Source organism: Amblyomma mixtum, chromosome 6 (genome assembly GCF_055824585.1).
Source record: "Amblyomma mixtum isolate Tamu chromosome 6, ASM5582458v1, whole genome shotgun sequence".
NCBI lineage: Eukaryota > Metazoa > Arthropoda > Arachnida > Ixodida > Ixodidae > Amblyomma > Amblyomma mixtum.
Window position 1 is genome coordinate 152,613,241 of NC_143017.1, and position 18,373 is coordinate 152,631,613.

The 18,373-nt window shown below is 55.7% G+C and overlaps 1 protein-coding gene across 3 annotated transcripts in view; it reads right to left on the bottom strand.

Annotated features, from left to right (window-relative positions):
* bbx (bobby sox) overlaps positions 1–18,373 on the bottom strand; it is a 240,771-nt gene that overhangs the window by 123,170 nt on the left and 99,228 nt on the right. Inside the window, exon 1 of one of the 3 annotated variants that reach the window (XM_089549696.1) lies at positions 284–5,718. The exons of the other annotated variants lie outside the window; for them this stretch is intronic. The gene's annotated coding sequence lies outside the window, so the exon portion shown is untranslated. Of the gene's footprint in view, positions 1–283; positions 5,719–18,373 lie in introns of those variants that run through there. 3 annotated transcript variants of the gene reach the window in all.

Genomic DNA, 18,373 nt, shown 5'->3' on the forward strand with positions numbered 1-18,373 from the left:
CAAAATGAATAGAGCGTAACGCGGGGACCTCAGCGTCGCCGGCTGGAACAAAGCTTCCAAGCTGCGATACGGGGAACAGGACGACATGAATACAACTTCACAGGAAATTGGGAAAAAGCTCTGCAAAGTTCATCCTTGTCTGGCCACGGCGACCGCCCATTAAAAACTAATAATAAGCCCTACACCCATCAGTGCGGTGGGCGTGGAAAAAGTCAGAAGGGCTGAGGAACAAACTAAAATCATGATAGTAATAATAATATATTCATTTGCGATCAATACGTACATGATGGCGGAGTGATGAATCGCGCACTCGCCAAACGAGGTCGTGATGCGACTGCGTAAGCAAGTTTCCGGGATATTTTCGTTTCCCATCGTTGATACAGGCAGCCACCCGAAAAAAGAAAACGAGGGATCGATTTATCCATATCCGGAAACAGGCACATGCCCCGCACTTAACTAACAATCTCTGCTCTAGGAAAGCAGACCTTCTCCTGCCTTTTGCAATCCACGTTGGGCAATAAACTGCAGCAGGACGTGCAAACGCGTTAGCTAACCACAGAGGATTAGAAAACGCGGTAAGTTAATACGAAGAAGCCTATCATCCTGCAGTAAGCAATCAGAATCAGCTTCGTCTGGGGCTGATTTGGTTAATATCCTCAGTGGATCAAGCAAATTGATTGATTGATTGATTGATTGATTGATTGATTGATTGATTGATTGATTGGACCAGACCTGGATGACTGGTTAACTGAGAACTGATTTTGGTTAACAGTCTTGGCGATCCAAGAAATTTGATTGGATGGCACCCGATTCATCGATCAACTGAATACTTAACGTAACCCGAAAGACATCGGCGTCCCCCTCAACGACTGCTCCTCGAAACCCTCCCTGCTGCGCCGTGCGGGACACGCAGTGCACACAAAACCAAGACCGCTGCGGTACGCGTGCTTGCCGCGCTCCAGCGGCGCCCCGCCGGCCGGCAACGACGCTAACAAGGCCCGGCTCGCAGGCAGCGACGCCACACACTGCGCCGCCGCTTGAAAGAACCACCCTCTCCCCCAGGATAAACAAGCGTCGCGCAAGAGGGCCACGCCGGCGAGATGAAACAGCAGCGCAGAGGAGACGGCGGCGCACAGTCGAAACACACCGGACGAGGCGGCGAGAAACAACACTGTTCCGGGTGACACCGAGAACACTTATACCCACCAATACCAACAACACCATGCGAACGGGCAGCCGAGCCGCAGGGCCGCACCTGCTCGCTGTTTTCCGCACTTCGCAGCCTCCACTGAGGCGACGAAGCTGCATCGCGCAACCTCCCCACCCTCCTAAGCGAACCACTTTTATCAAAAGCCCACCGCGACGGACATTTTCCGGATGTGAAACCAGGCAGCATTTTCAGCTGCAGCACACTTCGGGCGACAACGCTGTCGGTCTCGGAGGCCAGACACCGTCCTCCGGGACAGACAGCATCCTCCTTTGCGTACACGTACAACTCCCTCAGGCACAGATTCTACCGATAAAAAAAAAAAAAGCAAATCGAAGACAGGGCGCAGTGGCCGCACAGGGGCACCACCACGTCCGCCTGGGTGTGGCGCGTGCACGGCGCTGCTGTGCCCGGAACGGACGGTGCAATGCGCGCGGCTTTTTACGCGCGCGGGCGAATCCATCATCGGCCAAAAGACGGCGTCGCCGCGCACGAACAAGCGGCAACCCCTTCCTTCTCCCCCGGGAATCGCCACGGTGCTCACGTTCGTCGGTGGCGAGCCACGACCACTCGCGGGCCACGGGTGCCCGTGCGACGAGCCGCCGCCACATTCATCTCCCGAACATGATTTCCCAACCCGATCACGCTGTCCCGCCGCTCTCGCCACTGCACAGCGCCTGCGAAGAGAACGCACTGGTCTGCCCCTCCTATATAAGCGCTCCGCCGAGGCTGCTGCCAGAAAAAGGGTTGGCCAGAGAACATTCACGGCCGGCAGTGAAAACCTACGAACACACGGTGGACGGCGGAAGGCCTTCACCGAGGTATTGCAGACCCGCACCATGCATGCACGTATACTGCACCCGCAACACCTTCGCAACAGTCCCGCGGTTGGCTCGAGTAGCTCGCGCGTCGCGGCGAGTACAACGCGTACCAGGGGACCCACGAGCTATACACAATACAGTGAAAAAAAAAAAAAGGAAAGGGAAGCGTCGACGCTCGACACGCAGTTGGCGGCGACACGCGTTTGTTCTGCTCCAGCGAGTAAAGCGAGGACAGCGGCGCGCGCTGCTCATCCGCCGCCGACCAGAGCAACTATATGCCTATATCGCCGGGTGCTGCAGTCGGAAGCAGCGCTCGTATGCGCATGAATTTAATAATAATAATAAGGCCCACTCGAGACACGCTCTCCTGCACTCCAAACAAGCGGAAGAAGAAAATATACATACGCAGCAAGGCGCCGCGCGCTGCTTCCGTCGCGTATGCGTGCGCACAAAAATTGTGTTTTCGGCGCACGTGCACGCACAACATCACTCCTGGGGGTAAGCAAGCAGTGCCAAACTACTTGCTACGAGAGCGTGCAAGACGTGGCGACCGCTATCGCGGCGCGACACGGGGACCGCCGTGCTTCGCAGACAGTTCCGTGCATTGCTACGGAAGCCATAAAGAGCTGAGCCCGGACCAATCGGAAGCGGGGAGAAATGCGTAGAACTTCGCTGCTTCTAGAGACCTCTAGCATGTGTGTCGTCCGCAGTTGCCCCACTCGTTCAGTGCAGACCGCCGGTACTTCTCAAAGCAGACTTTAAAGGGAACCTTCCGCTTCTCCACATTCTGCAGCTTCTGCGCAATGCGCCGAAAAGTAGATGGAACGCAGTGCAGCGCCGCAGCCGGGATGAAATAACGATGCTTATGCAGTTCTATTCCATTTTTCCCTCGAATGTTTCATCACTGGCTAGGGCGACAACGCCACAACTAGATAGCGGTGTAGGCGTCACTAGCGATTAGAATGGACGAGAATCGCAAGGAAACAATCACTATACCAGCCCAGCGAGCGAACCGACGTTTGTTTATTATGAACTCGACAAGTACTATACAAACTAAACGAGCGAGGTAAGTGGGAACGCTCCGAACTACCACTTGCAGAGAAGGCGCCACAAAAGGCCAAAGCAAGTCCCGCTCAACGCTCCCATGTCGGCGACGGCGGCCACAGCGTTGGGCATCGCGGAGCAGTGATTGTCCAGCGGTCAGAAGGTCGGCGCGTCGACAGTGAGGCACCCCTTCGCTAATTATCCCCGACAGAGAAAAGACAACTCCGGGTCTATATTGTGCCTTCAAGCAATAAACAGCCCCAGCAGGAACTTCACGAAGACGCGAGAGAGATTCAGACGAGCGAAACCTACAGCCCTCCCTTCGTACACCTTTGAAGGGACATTGACGTGAAAAGTGCAGAGCAAGACTGCGCCGCCACCAAGTGGCGCATTCAGGCCCGTCCCGCTAAAGCTTATAACATCCTGTGCCCTCTTGAACGAAACTGAAGGCAAGTCTCGCAGCAGCGCACATGTCGCATCGCGCGGTGCTTTGCGCGATCCCAGAAGCAGTGCTGACGGTATAGTACGTCTCGCGTGGCTCGACGCCTGCTGGTGTTTTTCAGCGTCTGCCCGGGAGACAGCCGCGCCACTGCGAATGCGGACTCGTGCATGTGCTCGAGCGTCGCGCGCGTCGGCGGCGCTTGTTCCGGATCCAGGGCGTCACGGGTGAACGCCGACAGGACGCTGAAAGCCGCCCGCGGGCACACGGAGACGTCCAAGGCGCCCGCACCGCGCGGTCGCGACTGCGACAGCGTCATCACGCGGCGGCCATCACTCACTCCCTGCGCTGCCTCCTCGAGATGCCGGTGCATCTCGCCCCGTGAGATGACATACTGCCCAGGAACGCTGCATGTAAATGGACGCATAGGGAGCGCAATCTGCACTCGAGATGTCGCCGACACGAGTGGTCCGCACGGACGAAAAAAAAGCAGCTGCATCCGCGGGCACCAGACGAGCAAAACGGCGCGCAGCCCCGCGAAGTTGGACACGAGTGGAAACGAGGCAGCACGAAACATCGCATATTCGGAAAGCAAAGCGCACTCGTACGCGCTCCGGCTCGGGAGTACGACGAAGCAGGAGTGCTCCACGCAGTACAAACACCGAAAAGGTACCTCATCCGAGATGAAATCGCGACCAACTACAAACCTGCAGACAACTAAGAGTAAGCATCAGGCCTCAAATGTATATAGGTGCGAACGAGCGAAGCCGACTAGCCGTCAATAAGGCAATATCCGGCTCAAGCCGTTACTGGGCCGTCAGAAATTAACCGCGAGTGGCTGCCACGCCAGCCCAGCATTTTCAAGGACCAGCCTCTACAAGCTGGAGCCGTGCTTTTAGAGCGCATCTCTTATAAGCGCCCGGTCGTGGATTCCGCGTCGTACTCGTCGGCGTAACACGACACCCGACAACCGTGGCAGGTAGTAGCAGAGCGAAACGCCACATGCCACGGCGAGAGCGGATGAATGGACAACCTGGAAGGTGGCTGCCACCTGGTATAATGAAAACGCTAAGGAATGAACCAGGAAACAAGTCCTCGGAAAGTACGGTCCCCGGTCGACTCTCATTCTTCAGCAGGGGGTCAACGCTCCCTCGCTTAGACCTCGCATAATGTTATAGCGAACATCGATGACAATCTCACTTGTGTGTACACTTTCCTGGCCCAAGCAAGCGCTCGCACGCCGACATAGCCTCCACCCTCTCCAGTAGTGAAGTGACCCGATGTGTGTCGCGCGGCGCAAAAATTTTGCGCTCGACCAGCGCCGTCAACTCTGAAAACCGACTAAGAGCACGCGGAATCGCGTCTTGAGACGAGCAGGCGTGCGCTATACAGGCAACTTAAAATCCGCCTCTAGTGCACGCGCGCCTGCGCGGTCAACGAGTGCAATTCAAATTCCACGAGAGCCGCCGCCGCCGCAGACGCGTCCTTGGTCGGACTCGCGAGGAGCGCTTGATTGAGACGTCTTCGCGCAGGGACCTCTTTTCTTCCCCGCAAGCCTTTCTCTTGAGGCGCATCGCGCACCCCTCGGCAGCCGTCGCGCTCCGAGAGAGCGAGAAAAAGCGACGTCGACGACGACGCCCCATCCCAGCAGCAGCAGCGGCGGCGGCGTACAGCATCCCTCCGCTCACGCCGAGCGCGCCAAAGCCGCCCATTTTCAACATGTTTGCTCGCGCCAATCGCTTGTTTGCTCGGTCGTCGCCGCGCCGGCAGCGTAGAACGCGCCCCTTGCTCAGACGACGGCCGCGTGCGCGCTCCCGCCTATCCGGCCGAGAGACAGGCGGGCGATAGAAGCGCGCACCACCACCAACAACAAAAAAAGAAAAACTACCATAAAACAAAAGGAAAGCGGCGCGAAAGAAAGTACTACCCGCCGCGCAGCAAAGAAACAGAGAGGGGAAGAAGGCGGTGGTGTTAGTGGAAGGAGGAGAGCCAGGCCTGCCAGTCAGCCGCAGAGGAGGAGGAGGAGGAGGGAGCACAATGCGAAGCGGGCCACGGGGCTAGCAGCAAGCCGCGGCCCTTGTCTTCCCAACGAGAGCGACGCCCACGCAGTGTCGAACGCGAACGCGCCCTCGTGCGCGGGATTCGCGGGAGGAGGGCGCGCAAATGCGCGTCGTGCCGGAGGCCCCGTAAAATTGCTTACAGCGCAGACATTTTATAGCCTGCCTATTTAAGCCTTCTCTCGAGAGACCACTGAATGTCGACGTCTGCATTAATCCTACGCTCTAAGCAGAAAGGAGTAAAAAGGGAGTAAGCTGCTGTCCTTCAGCGAATTCTTTCATAGAAGGCAGTGCACTAGAGGACAGTTCACTTCCTGTCCACTCCCATATAAGCGTACTCCTGTATTGAGTGCACCGACTGCCTCTCTGCACGCGCTGCACGCAGCACAAGGCCCGAAACCAAATGAGCCTGCCGTATTTTTCCTGATTTTACGTTCACTTACATTTGGAATATATGCCGCTACCCTCAATGTCGCCATCAGACTCTTCGTACTGCAAGCCCTGCCCAGGTCCATTTTCGTTTCTTGATTTCCGCGCGCAGTCGGATGCAACTTATGAACGAAGCGGCAAATGCCCCTCAAATGAGGCACTCGAGCCACTGGCGTCGACCGATTTTCATGTTGTCGCGGTTAATCCGCGTTTAATCCGCGGTTAATTCCAAGTCACGTTCAGTTAATCCCCTGTCAAAGCACAGATTACCCGCGACGTCAAGAAAACTGACCGACACCATTCGCTGGACGGCCTCCTGGCCTCCTTTGAAGTGCATTTGCCGCTCCGTTTTGAGTTGTATCCGACTACAGCGCATCAATTATGTAGGCGTGTTTTGCATAACCCACTGCGATCCCTTCATGTCACTTGATGCATTTCCTTTCCAGAGCTCTCTAAGTACCGGCGAGGAACAACTATGCGAAACATTCCGCTAGCCTGGTTTTGGTAAGCTGCTATTTCATGAGACATCATCTGTGAAGTGCATTTCCCATGCTGTCTCATTCTCACGGTCCAAATCTGTGGTCACTACTTGCCCGAGATGCATGTGCTCCTTTACCGCTTCCGATAACTTACAGCTCATCAATGAACTCGCAAACTGCTGTTACCTTTTCAGAATGCTGACTACTTAGATTTCTTCATACCCATTCCCAGTCCCACCACTCTGCGACGAGTGTTTATGTCCCCAGTCCGCGCCGCAACACCTCACCGAATTTACTCAGCAGCGTGAATGACGTCAATAGAGTAGCAAATCGAAGATATACGTCACTACGTTCTCGTGGGCTCCTATTCGGCCCAAGCGGCATGTTATTCATCAAAAGAGGCGCCCCCACTTGCTCGCACGTGTCTAGTGCAAGCCAACGGCAATGGGTGACTATAGGAAGAGCAACCTCTTCCGCGGCGAGACGACGCCTTCCATATAGTATACACAGCCACGCGGCAACTTTGTGTTCTTCAAAGATGAAAGTAACAGCAGCCCCCTCGAAAAGCTCCGGAGAGCACAGGCATTACGGAAGAAGATCTGCCAGTTTTTTTCGCTATAGTTGCAGCACCACTACGCCAAGACTAGCGGCATGCAGTGGGCATAAGCTCGCTTTTATGAGAAAAGAACCAACTGTGGCAGGAATGGCGCTCGTCTCTAAGTAAGTACATCACTGCGCGATACGCCGACAGCGTGAGGCAAGTAACCAGCGGGAGCCTGCAACTGCTTCCACCTCGAGCGCAACGTTGTTCCGCAAATCAAGCTAGCCCAACCAACAGCCCACCGCCGCTCGTTATCCACCCGGCAACGAGGCGACACTGATCGCATTGGCCACGGCGCCTCGCCTCCCGCCCACGCCCCGGTCACTCGCTCGTCTTCGGAGAGCCCTTCTCCCGAGACGTCGCGGCGTCGCTCCGCTCGAAGGCCGGCCAGACGGGGCCGGGCTGAGCGCTTGCGACACGTCCTCGAGTTGATGGACTATAGCCGCGAAGCACTCCTCGCGCCGAGCTCCGCCCCGCCCGCAGTCATCGAGTTGGGAACGCGGACAGAAGAAGGAGCAGCTACTTCGCGAAGCGAAATCTCCGAGTCCCCTGCCGCCGCGGCCATCACATTGCCAAAGGTCCCGTAGTGCCTCACGCTGGCAGCGGTGTCGAAACGGTAAAGTGACTCAGCAGAACTCTTTAAGCACCAGCTCATCTCCTTGCCGCCATCAACAAGGGCGGGTGCTCCAACTAGAAAACACTTTCGATGTAAGTCTATTCTGGGGGCACGTTCAAGCTAAATGGATAAGGACGATGAAAAAAAAAAATACACACAGGGTTGATTGCAAACGCGTCGAGCACGATGCGGAACAGCGGAGAAAGCGTTAAAACAAGCAGAAAAAAATAAAGCGAGAGAAACTTACGACGGCCAACGGAAACGTTTTACAGTGGCGTGAGACCACAAGCTTCTGTGCAGATGGCCTCTCGAGCTCGTGAGTGAGACTTCAAGCCTGCCAGCTGTTTACGCCGGAAAACAAAAAAAAAAAGAAACCAAGGGCGGAACAAAATGCCGCCCTTTCAGACTGAGCCGAGAAGTGTGCCCCACCGAGGGAATGCCATCGGAAGGCAATGCAGCACTATCATGTTTCGGCCCCCATTGTCGATGAGCAGCAGGAACCAGGCAGAAAGCACTGCACAACGTGGCTTGTTCGCTACCGTTTCTAAGCAAGGACGGACGAGTTCCGGCTCCGTGGAATTTGAAGGCGTATATTAGAGGTCCTCGCAAGCGTAGCGTGAGCAGGCATCTCCTGTACCGCAAAATAAAGGCATTACGAGCGCATGGGCGGTAGCAGGGAGGCGGGACCTCACAATGCCCCCGACACCATGCGCTGTACCCCCCCCCCCCCCCCCCCCCCCCCCCCCCCCCCCCGTGTCTTTTTATCACCGCAGACAGGGCAGAGGTGCGCGACCTGTCGCAAAAGGGCGCATCAAAGCCGCATTCGGGGAGGCACTTCACGAGCACCGTGACGTGCTTCAGCGTGGTGGGCGCCCACCGCAGCAGCCTGGCAAAGACGTCGCCGTCCTCTAGGGCGATCGTCGTGCGTCGGCAGCGCGGACGACAGCTCCGACACAGGCGCTGACGATCGCACGTCGCCGCGCGTCCAGACAGCACTGGCGTCAACGACGGCGAACCAAACGCAGCGTCGAACTGGCGTAAGGTGCGCGCGGGCCAGCATCCGCCGGTGGCGACCTTGTGCCAAGGGTTCAGCGCGCCCGAGCAAGCGCACCTCTTCCTCTCCCACCGGCGACGGAGGAGAGAGCCCGCCGACGCATGTCGTTATCGGGCCCGCGGTGCGACGACCAAGCTTGGCGCATGCTAATGCGAGCCGCTCCGAGAAGGCGGAGAAGAGCGCAGGGCCCAGCAGTAGTGAGCAGCCCTCGAGGGAGGCGGTGGAAGGGCTCGCTCAGTGGAGAAATTATACTGCCTTATGTTTATGCAGGCCCCGCCGGCCTAATGCGAACAAGCGGTGCCCCCGCGCGAACAACCTGCGCGCGCCGTGGAATGCACCACGCGCCGTCGCCATCCCAGACGCGCCTGGCGTGCTTCTGCACAGACGCCGTGCGAGCCAGGTAGACACCGGTCTGCCCCTTCCACTCGCCAGCCCGGGAAGAAGGCCGCGGAAACCGCCTCGCAGACGGGCTCGCATGCCATCGGTACCGTACCGTGCAAAGTACCACGCTGGAACGGAAGACGGCGGTAGTTCACGCCCTCATCGATTACACCCCGATTGCGATTGTCAAACGTAAGTAAAAAAAAAAAATCGGCACAGTCTGCCTCTGGACGCACAGCCCCATAGACGCTTTTCCAACTTTCATGCAAGGTGCCTTGTTCGTACGTACATTCTTTGCCAAAAGTAACCAGGCTGCATGCTTTGCTTCTCAATCGTACAGTAGAGCCCTCACGGCTTCCTTAAAAATCAAAAAAGTTCTCTGAAGGTGAGGACAGGGGCTCTCCTTACCACACAGAGATTTAGAGCTTGTGAGCTGGCATAATAGCTTTAATATACGACTGACAATCCAACCGTTCCGCCTGGTTACTTTCGACGAATACTCCACCTCTGCACATCGTGAAGGTCGGGAGGTTTCCAGTCGCAACACTCTCCGCTTATGCCTCCTCAATCCTTTTCTCATACTACTCCCCTCGTTTTCTTTTTTTTTTTTCCCTCCATACCATCGCTTTGTCCCTTTCCTTTCACCTGCCACCGTTAAGATGCCAAATTTGAATGCGGCATGTTTCTGCGGCCGCATATTTCCTGCTTCATCGTTTTGTTTTTTTTTTTTTTTTTTTCAAATAAACCACCGCTGCCACTACCTCCGTCGCGACAGAGTCATTGGGACGCAGCCAGTAAAAGGCAAGAAGGTATCAGCTGACTCAGCTTTCATTCACGAGCAGGTGTACGAACACGTGGCACGGAGGATACACGTTTGGCACCGCGGGGCCGTTTCGTCTCCGGCGCCTGGGACACGTGCGCGGGGGCGACAGCGAGAGACGAAGACTTTACGAGCACGTAGGCTACCACGCGCGCAGCGATCCCGTCCCGTGCACGCTGCCCAACACGCAGAGCAAGCGCAGTAGCCCGGCTCCCTTGGCGGAGAGCGTGGGCACGGACATCATGCAAATTGCCTCGTCGCGATAGACGACTTCGCGTTTCCATCGTGGCACACAACCGACTGGTGTTCACAAATTAACGCCCGCGCAGCGCCATAACGCGCCCGGCACGACTAGAAAAAGAATAAGAGGAAACCGCCGCGGACTTTCCGAGTGTTGCGTTGAGACGCCGAGCTAGACTGAAGAATATAAATAATAACATTCGTAAAACAGCTGAGCATTCCTCGCCCTACTTACGAATGAATGCAGCAGGGGCAAGCATTCGACAAAAGATCAAGCAAGCAGCCCCCCCCCCCTCTTCCTCACAATGCAATGCAAGTGTGTGTGCGCGTGCGTGCGTGCGTGCGTGCGTGCGTGCGTGCGTGCGTGCGTGCACGCGGTAGGTAGGTAGACAAAAACTTTATTGATTCATGAGGGTAAGAGGAAGCAGGACGACGATGGGCACTCGGGCCACTCTAGATGGCCGGGTACATTGGTGCTTCGGCGACTGCGCAGAGCTGCAGCCTTCTATCGCTCCTGATGTTTTGACCCTTGCCACGGGGGCTGGGGTTTGGGATAACTCAGAAAGACGTGATTAAAGCCGGCTCTGGTGATACATATATGGCACAAGTGGAAGTGAGGCGAGGTGAAGTGCGTCGCTCGGGCTCTCGCTGGGGGCATCGGCATTTTCGCGCTCCGACCAGAGTTGCTCTTCCAGCGAGTGAACACCATCCCGTGCACTGATTTCCTTCCGCTTAATTTTATTTTATCCGTTGCCGGGAGCTGTCGCCAGTAAAGCACAGCACTCACCCGGTCAGACGTTAGTCTCGAGAACGAAGAGGGAGCGGGACGGCGGGCACAGAACGGCACACTGCGGGTGCGTTGGCCCACGCTTCACGTACCGAGTTCCATAGAAAACCGCCGCGCAGACGCAACATCCTCTGACACCCGTAGCGTACACAAACGCAGAGGCCAACGAAACAACGCGAACGACGCTCTGAATGCGCGAAGCGAATATGCAGAGTGGACGAGGCTACTGTGCACGCTCCCCGGACGCGCCCATACGCCCCAGAGCCCGCAAATAACAGCCCGTACTGCCGCAGCTGGGCTTTTCGGGAATAGGCAACCCCCCATGAGGCCGAAACAATCCCTAACTATGGAATACAGCTCTACCTCGTTATAACGAGGTCGCAGGCGCCTGGCTATTACTTCGTTGTAGCCGTAGCTTCGCTATAGACCGTGTTGACCGAGCTTCCACGGGGAACCGTCATTCCTTCGTTATATCTAATATTTCGCTACAAACCGTTTAGTTGGAGCTTCTACTGTGCAACTTTCCAGGCGGAAACTTTAGCGCTCTTTTATGGCATGACGGTTGCGTTGGAGCAAGCGCTATAGGTTCATAGCATGCATAAGCAGGTAAGAGGCGAGCCCTTTTATAAAGCAGGAATTTTTTTTCCCCCTTCCAGAGTTTGTATGCCGTCACATATACTCGGGACACATGAAAGCTGTTGTTGAGCATGCCTGTCCCAATGTGTGTAGCTGGCATCGGATTTTTGCTGAGCTGAGCGCCAGAAACAGCCGCGAAGTGTGCCGGGAGGCTGGATCCGCGGGAGGACGACTCGGCACCTGTACCAGAAGCCCTTTGCCATTGGAATAGTCTGAAATATCGATTTTCCCGGCCCAAACTCAAAAAGCGAGACGCCATGCCGTGAAGAGTTTCAGTGTAATTTCGAACACCGTTCAGATTATCAAATAACACTGACTACCGAGCAGCATTTAGAGCTGACACAAACGAGGCCGCCGCTGCCAGGAATCTCAAACTCCTCACGTGACCGCAGTAGTTGCCGAGCACACTCCAGGACCCGGGCCTGCACTGAAAGGGCATTAAAGGTACCATATGGGCTAGTTGTGCATGTTCGAATATTAAAAAAAGAAAATGCTGTGCGACAGCCGACGCTGGATAGAATGGAGGCAAAGTGCAGCAAAACGACTAATCCCTCTCATATTCGCTGAACGCGAATTTTCGGCACCAATCGGTCCCCTGTTGCACTACTCACCACATCCACCGAAAGCCATCTACTTTCTTCTAATGCATATATTTTATTTCGTAAGCAACACTGTGCCATGTTTCGAGCCGTCGCGTAGCTCCCGGCGGTGGCCCAGGTCAAACAGATGGAGCGCCGTTGCCATAGCAACCGTTTCAGCCGCGCTCCACCAGGCTCCACGCTGCTTACGCAACTTGCCCGGTTTAACCAGAGCTAAACCTCAGCAAATTTTTTAATATTGTAGTAAAAAGTGTCTGAATGCGTGCTTTGTTTTGTGATGAATGTATTACATTTTTTTCTCACTAAAAGTGTTAGCGTTGTACTATGCTTTCTTGTAAATTATAATGAGCAATAATGATGTACCGTTGCTTGTGCTGCTTGTGTACTGTACTTCTGTACTCTATTTCAGTACTTTTCTTTCAATAAACCCCTACTAAACCCCTCCCCCCCCCCCTCCCCCCTACCCTCCTTCCACCGCACTTCCTGGCAATTCTACAGAGTCAATGCGCGAATACCTGGCTCCCTGCTGGCTCAGACGCGCCTATCGGCATATACAGCGCCGTCCAGCTCGGTCGGTGACGTCACCTTTCGAGCACGTGACTGCAAAAAACATCGCACACGCAGAAACGAACCGCTCCAATGTTATCCACTTTTCCCGCACGCGCGGAACTCCAACGCGTGCTGGCTACACAAAACGAACAGGACAATTCGCACACACGCGCCCGTCCATACACGTAAACCGCTGCCAATTACGAGCCGGGTTCGATTTACCCTCGGGAATCGAGAGGCGCGGGCGAGGAAAGGTCGAATTACGCTTCGCTCCCACAAAACTAAAGAAAAAGAAAAAAAGAGAAGAAGCAGAAGGCCGCGACGATGCCGTAAAGTCGTCAGGACGATCGGGGTACCCAGTGGGTGTAATACCACCTCCGGTCGGAACGGAGCGCAATCGATGGACCATAAACGTTCGCGCGCGGCCAATTACGAGGAACGTCGTTAACGGCGAGCGCTAGCCGCACCGCGCGAACACCGGCGCTACGACGTGTCCCGAGTGGGGCCAGCGCTTGCGTTCTCTGCGATGACCTCTTATCCGAGGTTGGGCTCATAAAGGTGGGCAGAGTAGAATAAAATAAAACAACACCCAAACATATACGTTATTTTAATAGCAGCGATGAAGGAAGAAACGTTCACGAAGGTATTCGTCAACGTACGCGCGCAAGCTGCTTTTACAACGCTCGTGTGCCAGCCAATGCCTAACAGTATTACCCGCCACGGATGATGGTTCGCAGCAGTTTGGAATATGTGCTAATCCATGCAGTTGCTTCCATTTTCAGCTTCACTATGCGGTGAAAAATCTACAAATCGCGCTCACTTGTCAATGTGTACTTGATGCGAAGAGCGATCGGAACACGGAGCCTCTGCCTACGGAGTCTTCGTGGCGACACAATGAAACAGAACGTTACGCAAGCCGTCCCACCCTCGGCCCCTGTAAAGACGTGTTAGTGGATCTAGCAAGGCGGACTCGCTTCTTTCGTTTCCCCCCTTTTCATCCGCGTTTGCTCGGGCTGCCGGCGACAGCCCCCTCCCGGACTGCCCCGCGCACCCGACTGCGGCGGCTTCGCCCCGTTTCCTGATACGAAACCTAAGCGCCATTAATAACGACGCGACGGGGCGCCGTGGCTCGAACACAAACAGAGCAGCGGCGACGGCGAGTGGGCGGCCAGAGTTCGGCCCACGGACTGCGCGAGTTGTTTTGCCACTAGTGACGACGAAAACACCAACGACAGAGAGAGAGAGAGAGAGAGAGTGGAAAAGGTCTCTCCCTGCTGCTGCTGCCAGCGGTATCGCCGCACGGCCGTCAACTGCAGGCACAACTCCAAGAGGGGAAACAGCTTCGAGGAACCGCCGGGATTAGCGCGGCACGAAAGCTCCCCCCTCCCATTCCCCGACTCGGCCCACGGCGGCGACTAAACGCATGGAGGGAGGCTCACACGCTTTCGACACACGAGCGCCGAGAAGCATACAATGTTGCTAGCGCGTCTCCGATGCAGCGCCCGAACAGTCCAGATAGGGTTCGTGAATCAACCCCTCCGACAACGCGCAGCTTTGCGGGTTCGCTGACCTCTCGTAAATCACGCGGCGAGTTTATACGCGCCTGTCCAAAACGGCGCTCCCCCACTTAACGAAGGCGCCTTATTAACGGCCTCCCGTTTCGCTGCTGCCGGCGGCAGTGTCCGAAGGCTGCCCGCAGTACAGCGCCCGCCCTTTCGCGATCAAAGTGACCCTCATAGACGAGCGGATAATTAAGGGTACAACATGTAGCACTTCCCTTCAATACTCGAGTTTCTCCATCTTCCCTTCATACGCACCTTTGGACTGGTCGCCGCTGCACGCAGTAACCCTGCCTACAGTGCGCACAATAAAGGTTTAAGGCGCAAGAAAGATAACTTCAAAATCGTATCGGCGGGCCGTTGACGACGCAGATTTAGCACAGCGCTATCAGCTACCGCGAACTACTTCTCCCAGGCGACAGCTGCGCACCAGAGGATCCGGATCCCTGTAGCGGATCCCGCTATGCTAAATCTCTCCGTTTATATCGCGCTTAGGATGTCTAGAGTGAACGCATCCCGACCGGCTCAGTAGTGCAGATTCAGGAACAAGAGGGCTCCATAGTTCCAGGTTGAACGAATATAGCGCTTGATGAGCAGCAGCTTGGTCCAAGCTAATTGCTTCTCGTACTCATGAAGCTTGCTGGCCCATGGCTCTACTTGCGCTCAAGGAACCACTCCGAATCCTCATGGTTACGGCCTGCGGTTACTGCACGTGTCCACATTGTATGCTACACGGTCGTCTGTTCGCGTTAACGTCGACCGCAGCCGCAACAGCAGAATCAATTGAGAGGAGACCAGAGATTTTCAAGCGACATCAGAGTGAAATGCGCTGCAGTTTTAGTCGTGAAGCGAACCGAAAAGGATGGAATGCCAAACTTAACCGGAAATCTGCGCCCGATTTGCCATCACGCGTGGCCCCTCATTTCTGAGGGAAATAATTACAGAAGAGTAGGGGCGGGGGGTAATCAAGAACAAGACAAGGACTTTCCCACGCCAACAGCAAAACACGGCCTGAACAGTGCAGACCACGGTGTAGTGCAGACTGCCTGAGAGATGGCCCGGACGATATCGTGTTCCAAGGTCGCCAAATTTAGAAAGCCACGGCACCGAGAGAGACGCCAGGGATGCAAAGCAGCGCCAAAGCAGTTGCGAGAGCCCCGTCAAGGAGCTGTAAAAAGACGCGCGCGGCGTCGCGAGAGCACTGACGCCGACGGGAAGGCACGAGGGAGAGTGCGTGGGACAGGGGAACAGAGAGAAATGTATGCCGACACGTGAGATTAGCGACCGGAAACATGGCGAGCGTCGTTGTTTCATCGCCCGATACGATATGCATCAGAAAGGCGAGAGAAAGAGAAAAGGGGGGAGAAAAGACCAGCAAGGAGAACCGCCGACACAGGCGTTAACCGGTCGAGTAAAACAAAGCAGCAGCAACGGCGGCAGCAGGCGCGCGAACAAGCTCCACTGCGGAGACTATATGAATCCGCGAGCGCACACACACACACACACACAACGGCGGTGCGCCAAGGACGCGAAGAGGGATGAAGGAGGAGAGGGCGTAATTGAAAGCAAGAGAAAGACGCGCGTGGCGAGCAGCGCATCCAGCAGCGACGGCGCCAACGACCGGCCGACCCCCCCTCCCACCAACTCGCGAAGCTGATGATGCTGCCCCTGCGGCGCCGCATCGCTCGGGCGCGCCGGAATGCGTCACCTCGTTTCCGACCGGTGGAAACGCGACGACGAGGAGGACGCGCGAGCGCGCGCGCCCTCGGAAACAATCGCGCATCCCCGCGCCGTGCCCTCGGGCCAATCTCGCCCTTCGCCGCCGCTGTCTGTGTACGGGGGCACGCACGTGTCCGCCTCTCCCACTCGTGGTGAACCACCCTTCGAGCGCGCTGTTTGCGGCCCTCCTCTCTCTGTACGCTGCTCCCGTTCCGCGTTCTCCTTGTTCCCTAGGCCAGGAATGCAACGTTCCCACCCCGCGCGCTTCGAGTGGACACCCAGGCCGGAGACTAAGTTCTCGCTGTCCAAGATTTCGATCGATGATGGACTGGAATGTTTACGCGCTGCCGAATCGGACGTGCCGGTCGACACCTCAGACACCTTGCGGTTCGGAGACACGGCATCGAGGCCTAGGAAGGAGGCGGCAATAAAGCCTAGATGAGGCCCTGATGCACTGCTCCTTCACAAAGCAGAGTTGGTGAAAGACTTATTTCATCGCTTTCCAGCGATAAGGTCTTGCCACGGAGACACTGACTCCTCCGGTGTCCACGGGTACCGCGTAGCCCATTTAATGGCATTGAAACCATTTAATGACATGTGAAGCCAGTTTCATCGTGTAGCTAGCTTTGCATCGTTTTCTTCGATGACAGTGCCTCTGGCATACCAACACTTCCTTCGTGATCGAGCATATGCCGCGCTCACCATACTCCAAGCGAAGCAATTTCAATGGCTGCACCGCCACGGGATGAAAGACCCTTAACGCAGGATTATGCCTGGTGCTCGCCGCCGGACATTATCTGTGCTGCGATTCCAAATAACACAAGGGCAGCTTGCAAAACTCCAGCCAATTTCTCAAACGAACGCCCTAGTTTAAGGGTTTCCATCCCGTTAGCACGAGAGGCTTCCGAAGAACACCGCGCTCCGACAGTTCCTGTTAAAAGAATTAACAAGCAGTTTACTCATCCCCCCCCCCCCCCCCTCCAAGGAGAATGGGCCAGGGCTGCCCACTTACGTCAAACGGTGTAACGATCAAAGACCAGTGGTAAAGGAACGCGAGGTATAAGTGGCTTTCGTAACCAGGACCGAAGAAAAGCGGATTTGTCCCGGTGGTCTCGCAACGCACGTTGCGGGCCTCGAGCGATTGCCGTCGTCGTAAGCACCTGTCCACACATCCCCATCGCACAAATTCGCGTTCGCGCTCATCAAATGACAGTGTTACATGGGCGCTTAGAGCAAGGTAACCGAGCAGTGGATGAGCACGAAAGTTACCATTTTGTTCTCCGTTTCAAGCCCCCCCCCCCCACACACACACACACACACACACGCACGCGCGCGCGCGCGCGCTAATGAACCCCAGGCAGTCAAAATTACCGAAGCCCTTCACTACGGCGTCCCTCATAGCCTGAGTTACTTTGGGACGTTAAACCACAATAAACCACACACACACACACACACACACACACACACACACACACACACACACACACACACACACACACACACACACACGCGCGCGCGCGCGCGCGCGCGCGCAGACAGGTACGCACTTTTAAGTGTTACGAGACGATAAGAGAAAAGAACGGAGCAAAACGAAGTGACACCGTCGTCCAGTTTTCGGTCGTCGTATACGGGTCCAAAAGCGTCCTTCGACGTTCGGCCGATCAATAATTAATCGCGCCAGTGCATGGCTTGCGAAAAGTTCGCCTTTCGAAATCTGTCCTCGAGAGAGAGTGACGCTATATTAAGCGCGATGACGTCCACGTTCGGCGCGTCGCATGACGCTACAACTTTTCCAGCGCTCAAGACTTCAAATTTAGAACCTATAAATAAAAAAAAGACGCTTTATACGCACTGCTGGCAGCTCCATTCTCGCGCAAAGTTCTTTCAAATAAGACGCCGTTTAAGACCGGTGGGAGGTGTTTGTTTATTATTATTACACTTACGAGCCGAGAGAATACGCCACAAATAACCGCGTGTCAGCACACTGCTGGTGCACGGTGCGACAGAGCCAGAAAAGCGCGCCTCGACGGCTCTGCCCCGCGGCAGCCGTTCGTAAGAGCCATTTTTACAGCCATGGCACGGCAGGCTTAATTGGGCTTGATATGTAGCAATTCAGCCAAGGTACGCGCAAGTGCCACGAACTCAGGCGGGGTCTACTCCACGTGCGGCACGGCTGTACCGCTGGCCTCGAGAATTCAGCCGTTGGGCGAATCAGCACGGGTTAAGGCCACGCGTTGCGTTACGGCTGATACCACAACGCGTGACCCTCAACCCGTGCTGACTTGCCTAACGGCTGATCCCTCAACGCGGGCCAGCAAGTTTCCCCTTTTGTTTTC